The following is an 8,896-nucleotide window of genomic DNA, read 5'->3' on the forward strand; positions in this document are numbered from 1 at the left end:
GGCAGAGAAAGAGAGAGAGAGAGAGAGAGAGAGAGAGATGGAGAGGGAGAGAGGCAGAGAGAGAGAGAGAGAGGTAGATAGAGAGAGAGAGAGTGAGGCAGAGAGAGAGAGAGAGAGAGAGAGAGAGAGAAAGAGAGGTGATTATTTGGTTTCTCTGCAGTCTTAACAGCAATCAGTCGTCTGGCCCTCGGCCAGGAAGTGATGTCACAACCATGGACTGCACTCACTGACACTGCAGTAACATGCACAGCACGCACGCACACACACACGCACGCACGCACGCACGCACGCACGCACGCACGCACGCACGCACGCACGCACGCACGCACGCACGCACACACGCACACACACACACACACGCTGCAGTAACATGCACGCACGTGCACACACACACACACACACACACACACACATGCACGTGAGCGAGCGCTCAGGCACTCTGCAGTAGCTCACAAGTTCTTCCACATGAATAAACACAAAAGTACACACACACACACACACACACACACACACACACACGCTGCCGCTGAGAATTCAGTGAGAGTGCAAGAGACTTGAACATATACCAGCATAGAGAGATGGACGGACGGACGGACAAATACCTTTATTGATCTGCGGGGGCATTATTATTGCATCAATATCAGTGAAATATTAGTCGTTAAAATATATTTTTATATCGATTTGATACCGATATTGCATTTTGAATGAAACATGGGTGGATATCGATATAAGTTTTTTTATTTTTTACTTAATGTTTTATCCCACAATTTTGTAAACCCATTGTTTCACCCAGTGTCAATTACCTAATGTAATCCTGGGCGCTACACTTCCTCTGCCAACCTGGGGAGGGCAGCGGACTGACCTCATGCTTCCTTCTATGCATGAGGAGTCCAAGCTGCTTCTTTTCACCTGACAGGGGAGAGTTTCCCCGGCCGGACGTATAGCGCGTGGAAGGAACACGTTATTTCCGACCAATTCCTTTCCCCTCCATCAGGCGCCCCGGCTGGCCAAGGGGAGGTAGTTTAGAGACCAGGATTACGGCATGATTTTGTGAGGGTACCTACCCTAGGGGACACGGGGAGAACATGCAAACTCCACACAGTCACAGAAAGGCCCTTTCGCCAACCCCGCCTCGGGTATGGGCACTGATGACGATATATCGATATACCTGAAGCCCTCGATAACCAACTTGAACCCCAGCCTCCATTATTATTAGTCCGGCAGCCGAGGTGGGCGGGTTGGGAAATTTGGTATAGTCTTTTTTATTGGCCTAAAATATTGTCTATATATATACATTCATGAATCCACTTGCTGACCGGCTGTGGGTATTGGGCACATTTCTTTATAGGTGTTTCTTTAACATCCTATGGCAGGCAAACGTTCCTTTTGCTTTAAGTAGCATGTGACATGTCAAACTATACGGGGTTTTCATGATTCTGAATCCATTCCAAGCATTAGTTTTGCACAAAATACACTTCTTGGGCTAAAAACGGCGATAGACGTCATGACAAATGTGATGAGGTCAGCACATTTTGGGCAAGTGGCTATGGCTGCTTTTAGCCCAAGGAGTGTATTTTGCACAATACTAATACTTGGAATGGATTCAGAATCATGCGAATCCCCTAGTTTGACATGTCACATGCTACTTAAAGCTAAAGGAAAGTTTGACATTTTTGCCTTCCATAGGATGTTAATGGTAATGGAGATTAATATAATATCCCTTCCATGCACGTGCTCTGTGCGCGTGCACATGTGTGTTGTGCGTGCGTGCGTGCGTGCGTGGGGACCACTCATTGAAAAACCACTGATGCAGGTGAATGCAAACTTGAGAGTTTGCATGCGTGAAGGTGTGTATACACTAAAAGCCGCATGTGTTAGCAGTAGGCCTATAAGGACAGCCAGGAGTTAATTAATCCACCTGTGTCTATTCCAGTGTGTGTTTTACCTTTTTTTGTCGAACCAGACGAGGGTTGCACAATTGCAGAATGTAAACAAAAAAAAGCAATGTCTTTCATTTCCACCCGGAACATATACATTTTTATAAATGCGACCATTGGTTGTTTATTTAAGTTTGGGTTGTTAAAAAAGCTTGTTTTGACCAAAAACGAGATAAATCCCGGCAGTGAGCTCGGCTAGGCTGCAACAGCCAACAGGCACAACAGGAGGAGGAAATCTACACCAGGTTGCCAGTTAAATCAAGTGTGTGTGACGGGTCCGACATCCCCCCACTAAAAGCAGCAAATGAAACATTGTTGTTGTGAGGAACAGAACAGGGGTGCAAAGTGTATTTACTCTTGTTTATTTGTTCAATGGGGAGGGGCCGCCTACTGTATAGCACCCACCAGAGATTGTATTTCATTATGCCTCGCCTGCCGTTCGGGCCGGGGCTGATATCGGCAGTGACCGTGGCTTGTGGCAGCGGTGGCCGAGCGGTTTGCGGAGCGGTCTTGATACCGGAAGGTCGCCAGTTCGTATCCCCGGACCGGCACGTTGAAATTACCACCGCTGAAGTGCCCTTGAGCAAGGCATTGAACCACTAACATGAAATGTGCTATGAGCGGGGCCTGGCTGTAAACAAGTATCTCATGCTTAGTCCAGTTACCCTGGGTAAATATAGTAACTTTGCTTTGCTTTGCTTTGTTATAAGTAAGGGATAATGTCTGGCTAGGTGCAGGTCATTGTCGGGAGATAATTCACCGACAGGGAATTTAACTCCCTGAAGCTGAATTATCTCCCGACAATGACCACCTATAGCCAGATATTATCCCGCTTATTACATGGCTACCTAAAATAAATTAATACATTGACCCAAAACACAACAAAATAGTATTCCATAAGTTGGCGCTGGCTGCGTCTGGCGAGCTGCAGGGCTGCAGCACTGTCGCAAAACAAGGAAGTGAGTTGATCAAATTGAATCCATTTCCGGGTACTGCTTCGTCTATTTCTCGCTCAAATGTTTTCAAAAACATTTTCGAGAGCAATGTTTAGCTGTAAATGACATTGTGTGTCACTAGTAGTGTGTGTGTGTGTGTGTGTGTGTGTGTGTGTGTGTGTGTGTGTGTGTGTGTGTGTGTGTGTGTGTGTGTGTGTGTGTGTGTGTGTGTGTGTGTGTGTGTGTGTGTGTGTGTGTTACATGGCTGTCATGTTGGAAACAGCAGTAAATCAAGCCGGGCGCAGCCGCGCAGCTGGTGCTCAGAGGTTTGATTAGGCAGAGGTCTGTTATACAGCGGAGCGGTCATTATCAACACATAACTCACCGCTGAATTCAGCGATTGACCAATCAGAATCAAGCATTCAACCAAGCCATGTAATAATAGGCTATAACGCACGGAATGTGTTCATCTCCTGTGTGTGCACGTTCATTTTGGTGTGGCTTGACAGGGGACATTTATTCTGTATTCATTTTTTTAGAACACTGGTTTACAGAAACTATATAGTCGAAGTGAACAAGATCATGACCCTTTCAAATGGAGAGGTATAGGTTGTTTTCTGAACTGAATGAGAGAGAGAGAGAAAGAGAGAGAGAGAGCGAGAGAGAGAGAGAGAGAGAGAGAGATGTTGAATTAATTAAATTAAGTGTGAATTGTCTGTAATGTTGAATAATGTTCCTGCCAACTTATGCACACACACACGTACATGCATGCACACACCCACACACACACGCACGCACGCACGCACGCACGCACGCGCGCGTGCGCGCACACACACACACACACGCACACGAGCATGCACACACACACACACACACAGATGGGATGCTTCCGAGCCACTGCACTATAGTACGACTTTGTCATGGATTCGAGTTCACCGTCGCCCGCCGACCGGTCTCAGTCATTCGGATTCCATAAAAGCCAGAAGCCGTGTCTGCTTCTGTGAAAGCATTTGCTGCGCACCGAAAAAATAGCCGATCTACAAGCTCACAACACGTCGCAGACTCGCAGCGCGACGTGTTGTGAGCTTGTCGATCGGCTATTTTCAGCCATTAGTCATTTTAAGATGAAAGAGTATTAAGTGATCCGACTAAGCAATAGAATACAAGTTTAACCCATTTAGGCCTGACCTCGAAATTTTTAAGAATTCTTCTAAATCCTCCAGTTTTCTGAAATAAATATTTTCACGATTTTTCAAATCGTGAAAGTACAAGCTCGTAGCTTGTAGGTCTGCTTTTATTTTTGCTTTATTCCGCGAGTATGTCATGTGAGGACACTCGGAGGACACATAGTGGAGCAGATTACTGAAACGATCGTTCACTTGATCATACAAGCACCAAATTTGGCACACAAGTGCTTCAGAACCTACTCTCTCAGAAAAGTACGTTGTCCACTTGAAAAAACAAAATGGCCACCATTTCTCAAGATGGCCGCCTTTCAAAATGGTTTTAAACAGTGTTTGAACTATAGTTTGATTGAATAATCTTATTGTGATGGCCTATACATCAAAATGTATGTTTCTGAGTATGAGAAATCCAATTCTGCATTTAGCAAATCAAAATCAAAAGAATATTATGATGATAAGTCAATATTCCATAAGAATCTTTCACTTGGTGGTACAAGCACCAGATTTGGCACACATGATGTCCAGGATGTATTTCTATGAAAAGCACCTTATCCAGCTGAAAATCCAAGATGGCTGCCAGTATTCAAGATGGCCGCCTCGTCAAATGCAAGAAATGTGTTAATGATCCAATCAAAATGAAAGTATTCTGACTGTAAGAACTTAATGGTGTTGGAATTGAATTCAGATATGGCCGCAAGTTTGCAAGATGCAGTTATTACGTGACTCAAAATTAGCGTTTTCGGAAGCTGTATGATCATAGATATTGTTGAAGGGCAACATCATTCGTTGATCATGCATTGAAATGCTGTGATCAAGCTCTATTGGTTTGTAATTTTGTATATAAGAGTGATGTCAAAGCACAACCAGGACACACTGGTGACATCACTGCTGTGAGACTCTGCATGGGGTTCAGTGTCGGCTTGTAGCGTAGCTGTAGTTGTGGTTTAATAACTGTTGTAGTGTACTCACTGTAGTTTGTTGTATACTTTAGTGTCCTAAATGCTAATTAGCCCCTGTATATATCTCCACTAGAAGTTTAGTTAGTTGTAGTATTGATAGCCGCACCTGAATTGACAAGATGTGCCAGTGTGGGAGAGCTGAGACAAGGGTAACGGGGCTTCAGTTACCTGGATGGTGTACAGATCGCACAGGACTTAAATGGCACTGGATGAACGGTCGGGCTAGGTGTAGGTCACCAGATGCTTGAACGTAGATCAAGGTTCAAGGTTGGACTTTATTGTTACATCTTATGTACAGGTATATAAGAGTAAAACTTATTTTTCTTTGGCTTCCTTACAATGACAATGCAGCGGCATAGATAGCATAATATTCAAACAACAAAAAACACAGCAAGCACAGCAAAACAAAGGGAAGAGTGCTAGAAAAATAGAGTGCTATAAAAATAGTAACATATGTACATGTTTCCCTGTAGTAGCAAAGTTAGGTAAACTCGCCCCTGGTTCTTATCAGTTCGTTCATGTATCTGATTGTTTGGGGAAAGAAGCTTATTTGCAGTCTATTTCCAGTGGCTTCGAGACTGCGAAAACGTTTTCCATGTGGTAGCATCTCAAACAGTCTGCGGTTGGGATGGCTTGGGTCCCTCATAATTCCACGACGAGCTTTGCTGACACAACGATCGTCATACAGGGCTTCGATGGGGGGGGGGGGGATCACATCCGCTGCACTGCACTCTTTGAATTTTTGCGTGTCCTTCACCAGGATCATTCTGAATTTCAGCTGCTCTCTTAGTGGAACACTGGAGTTTCAGTTGCTAAACATTTGCCCGACAATTTTGGTGATACTTTGTACTGTTTTGCCTCAATGTATCCTCACTGCCACCTCCATCATCCAATCTGGATGAGTCTAACATGATGGGCAACAGGTGTATTGCCTGAAATACGGGGAGACTTCAACTCCTCTTTCGTATCTGTTTGACACTTCCTCCAATCAGTTTTAGTAGCAGAACATCTTGTGTTAAAGGCCGAGGGCTATATCCTTTTACCACCCAACCATACAAAACATCAAAGCACATTGAAATATGGGATGCATCTAGGTTCAAGCATCTGGTGCCCTACACCTAGCCCGACCATTCATCCAGTGCAAGTCCTGTGCGATCTGTACACCATCCAGGTAACTGAATCCCTGTTACCCTTGTCTCAGCTCTCCCACGCTGACACATCCTGTCAATTCAGGTGCAGCTATCAACTACAATGCTACAACTAACTAAACATCTATTTGAGATATACAGTATACAGGGGCTTATTAGATAGCATTTAGGACACTAAAGTATACTACAAACTACAGTGAGTATACGACTACAACAGTTAGTAAACCACAACTACAGCTACGTTACAAGCCGACACTGAACCCCATGCGGAGTCTCACAGCAGTGATGTCACCAGTGTGTCCTGGTTGTGCTTTGACATCACTCTTATATACAAAATTACAAACCAATAGAGCTTGATCACAGAATTTCAATGAATGGTGATGTTGCCCTTCAACAATATCTGTGATCAGACAGCTTCCGAAAATGCAAATTTTGAGTTGCGTAATAGCCCCCATCTTGAAAACTGGCGGCCATATTGGAATTAAATTGACACCATCAGAATACATTCATTTTGATGTTTGGATCAATGTGTGGATCACACATTTCTGTTCACTAAAGTTCTACTTATTAATTTGACGAGGTGGCCATCTTGAAAACTGGTCGGCCATCTTGGATTTTCAGCTGGAAAACATACTTTTCCTAGAAAGTACATCCTGGACATCAATTGTGCCAAATCTGGTGCTTGTACCACCACATGAAGGATTATTATGGAATATGGACTTAATCTGCCCCACTTTATCGTTTAATTCCCATTGTATCATCATAATATTAAATAATTTTGATGTTCTAAATGCAGAATTGGATTTCTCATACTCAGAAACATATATTTTGATGTATAGGCCATCAAAATAGGATTTTATAGCTCAATATAACTCAAACACTGTTTAAAACCACCTCGAATGGCGGCCATCTTGAAAAATGGTGTCCATTTTGTTTTTTCAAGTGGACAACGTACTTTTCTGAGAGAGTAGGTTCCGAAGCACTTGTGTGCCAATTTTGGTGCTTGTATGATCAAGTGAACGATTCTTATGATATATTGACTTAATCTGCTCCACTAACACCGCCACACTTGACTCACTTCCTCATTTTTTCCAAATTGAACGGCCGAACTCCTGTGCGTGCGTGTGTGTGATGGATGACTCCACACACACACACACACACACACACACACACACACACACACACACACACACACACACACACACACACACACACACACACACACACACACACACACACACACACACACACACACACACACGTCCCTACAGGATGCTCCTCATGTCGACCTGTATTCCTTCGCAGTAATAAAGCAATTGAGGAAGAAAGGGCCATATGTCTCCTGTCAACCTGCACCCCCCCCAACTCCCCCCCCCCCCCCCCCCCCCCCCCCCCCGCGACGCCGGGCCCGGTGAGCTGAGGTCGCTGCAGTGGGGACATGTGAGGTCACGGGACAGACATACACACACACATACACACGCACGCACGCACACACACACACACCACGTCAGGTCTACAGGGCATCTGAGTACGAGACACCACACCGCTAAGCTCGCGGGCCCCGTTTTCTTTTTTTAATATATCATTTTTTATCCCACGATTTTGTAACCCATTTTTCACCCCTGTGTCAATTATCTAATGTGATCCTGGGCTCTACACACCCTCCGCCAACCTAGTCCCCATATATGGGGGACATGGGGAGAGCAACGGACTTGAACTCATGCTTCCTTCATGCCTGAGTGTCCAAGTCGCTCCTTTTACACCTGACAGGGGGGGAGTTTCCCTGGTTGGACGTAACGCGTGGAAGGAACACGTTATTCCGACCAGTTCCTTTCCCCTCCATCAGGCGCCCCGGCTGGTCAGGGGGAGGTAGTTTAGAGACCAGGATGTACTGCATGTTTTTGTGAGGGTATCTACCCTAGGGGACACGGGGAGAACATGTGAGGGTACCTACCCTAGGGGACACCGGGAGAACATGTGAGGGTACCTACCCTAGGGGACACGGGGAGAACATGTGAGGGTACCTACCCTAGGGGACACGGGGAGAACATGTGAGGGTACCTACCCTAGGGGACACGGGGAGAACATGTGAGGGTACCTACCCTAGGGGACACGGGGAGAACATGTGAGGGTACCTACCCTAGGGGACATGGGGAGAACATGTGAGGGTACCTACCCTAGGGGACACGGGGAGAAGATGTGAGGGTACCTACCCTAGGGGGCACGGGGAGAACATGTGAGGGTACCTACCGTAGGGGACACGGGGAGAACATGCAAACGCCACACAGAAAGGCCCTTTCACAAACCCCGCCTCGGGTATGGGCAGGCCCCGGTTTTTTGCCCGGCGATGGGAGGGTGCTGCAGCTTGTTATTGTGGTCAGTGGGGTACTAGGGATTGCTCCGCTGTGGTCATTGTATGGGGGGGGGGGATTTACTATTATCTACCTATCGGGTTGCAACTTCAACGGAGTCGGCTCGAGCATACTTGAGCACGGTCGGTGGCGCAGTCGGTAGTGCTGTCGCCTCACAGCTAGAAGGTCCTGGGTTCAATTCCCACTGGGGACGCCATGGGCGCTGGAGGCGTGTTCTCTCCTCCGCGTCATCAGTGCCCATACCCGAGGCGGGGTTGGCTTGCATGTTCAAGGTACCCTCACATGTTCTCCCCGTGTCCCCCTATAGGGTAGGTACCCTGACAAAAAACATGCAGTAATCCTGGTCTCTAAACTGCCTCCC

This window comes from Electrona antarctica (assembly GCF_951216825.1).
Source record: "Electrona antarctica genome assembly, chromosome: 17".
Classification (NCBI taxonomy): Eukaryota; Metazoa; Chordata; class Actinopteri; order Myctophiformes; family Myctophidae; genus Electrona; species Electrona antarctica.